A 2,500-nucleotide genomic window follows, 5' to 3' on the forward strand; every position below is an offset into this window, starting at 1 on the left:
ATGGTCTTCGCAACCGAGCATTCGTGACACCCGCGGGGCCAGGACACCAACCCTTCCGACACGAGCATTCGCGCATGTTCTTTGGCCACACAACGGCGCCAGCACGAGCAAAATCATCCGCGGTGCGGTGGCCTTGCACGGCCTTTTGTCTTTGGAACCAACCATCAGTGCCACGGGAAGTGCCGGAGTCCCGGCATCCGCGGTGCCAAGTCATTGCGCCCTTGGTCTCTGCAGCGGGGCATGCCGGGCACTCCCAACCATTGCAAGCAAGCAAGCAAGCAAGAAAGAAAGTAAGTAAGTAAGTAAGTATTACATATAGGGGCGGGACATGCGGGGAGATCTGCGAAACGTGCATTACGGGGCACACGCGTACCTACCGGGGCATACCGACCCCTATTGGGGCACACGTGTGCATATCGGGGCATACCGGGCCTATCGGGGCACACGCGTACATACCGGGGCATACCGAGCCCTACTGGGGCACACGTGCGCATATCGGGGCGTACCAAGCCTATCGGGGCATACGCATCTATCCCAAGGCATACCGAGTCAATCCGGGCATACGCGTTCATACCGGGGCGTAACGGGCCTATCGGGGCATACTTGGGCATATCCGGGCAAAAAATGCCCAAAACTTGCGCAACCTTGGCAACCGTGGTCCATTCCTCTCTATATGCCTAGCCTTGCCAACCGTGGTCCATTCCTCACTATATGCCATGGCCTTGTGCCCATGGTCTTCCCAAGACAGCGTCCAAGGCCCCCGGAAGGCCAAGGGAGCCCAACCCAGCAATGCCCTGCTATGGCAAGCCAAGGCCAAGCATTCCGGTGCCTATCCGGGCAAAAATGCAATTCCTCTCTATATGCCTAGCCTTGGCAACCGTGGTCCATTCCCCACCATATGCCATGGCCTTGTGCCCATGGTCTTCCCAAGACAGTGTCCAAGGCGCCCGGAAGGCCAAGGGAGCCCAACCCAGCAATGCCCTGCTTTGGCAAGCCAAGGCCAAGCATTCCGGTGCCTAACCTTGGCAACCGTGGTCCTTTCCTCACCATATGCCATGGCCTTGTGCCCATGGTCTTCGCAAGACATCGTCCAAGGCGCCCAAAAGGCCAAGGGAGCCCAACCCAGCAATGCCTTGCTAGGACAAGCCAAGGCCAAGCATTCCGGTGCCTATCCGGGCAAAAACGCCCAAAGCATGCCCATTCCTTAGCCTATCCAGGCAAAAACGCCCAAAATCTGCACATTCTAGTGCCTATCCGGGCAAAAACGCCCACCAGCATGCCACCCTCCTATAGGGTTTGCGCAACCAACCAGCCTAACCACCAGTGGCAACCAAAGGTGCTGTTAGCGACGACTTCTGAAGACGCAACGAGACGCGACGTGTTTGCGCCCAGACGCGACGAGACGATGCGGGATCTGCGCCCAAGAATGCCTAGACCCGTCGACTTGATGCGGGATCAGCTCGCCCAAGCATGCCTAGTGTGCAAGGCCTGTGTGCAAGGCTAGTGTCCAAGGCTAGTGTGCAAGGCTCATGTGGAACGCTAGTGCGCAAGGCTAGTGCCCAAGGCTTGTGTGCCAGGCCCGTGTGCAAGGCTAGTGTCCAGGGCTTGTGTGCATTGCTTGAGTGCAAGGCTTGTGTGCATTGCTCGAGTGCATGGCTTGTGTGCAAGGGTTGTGCGCAAGGCTAGTGTGCGGGGCTTGTGCGCATGGCTAATGTGCACGGCTTGTGTGCATGGCTACCGTGCAAGGCTAGTTTGCATGGCTAGGGTGCAAGGCTCGCATGCGAGGCTAGTGTGCAAGGCTGCGTGCAAGGGAAGCGTGCAGGGCGAGTGTGCGAGGCCACTGTGCACGGCGCCAGCACTAGCGAGCCATCATCCGCGTTGCCATGGCTCGCTTGGCCTTGGCTTGCCAGGCCCCGACACGAGCAATCGCGCATTTTCTTTGCAACCGACCATCAATGCCGCCCAACGGGGCCAGCACGAGCAGTCATCCGCGGTCCCCTGGCCCTGCGCACGTTTGTCTTTGAAACCGAGCATCAATGCCACAGAAAGTGCCGGGGCGCCAGCTGGAGCCATCATCCGACGTGCCATGGCTCGCTTGGCCTTGGCTTGCCGGGCCCCGACACGAGCAATCGCGCATTTTCTTTGCAACCGACCATCAATGCCGCCCAACGGGGCCAGCACGAGCAGTCATCCGCGGTCCCCTGGCACTGCGCACGTTTGTCTTTGAAACCGAGCATCAATGCCACAGAAAGTGCCGGGGCGCCAGCTGGAGCCATCATCCGACGTGCCATGGCTCTGGTCCCATGGTCTTCGCAACCGAGCATTCGTGACACCCGCGGGGCCAGGACACCAACCCTTCCGACACGAGCATTCGCGCATGTTCTTTGGCCACACAACGGCGCCAGCACGAGCAAAATCATCCGCGGTGCGGTGGCCTTGCACGGCCTTTTGTCTTTGGAACCAACCATCAGTGCCACGGGAAGTGCCGGAGTCCCGGCAT

The sequence above is a fragment of the Tasmannia lanceolata genome, unplaced genomic scaffold, assembly GCF_043159265.1.
Source record: "Tasmannia lanceolata isolate RefF3 unplaced genomic scaffold, GAP_Taslan_0.1 ptg000098l, whole genome shotgun sequence".
In the NCBI taxonomy this organism is placed as follows: Eukaryota; Viridiplantae; Streptophyta; class Magnoliopsida; order Canellales; family Winteraceae; genus Tasmannia; species Tasmannia lanceolata.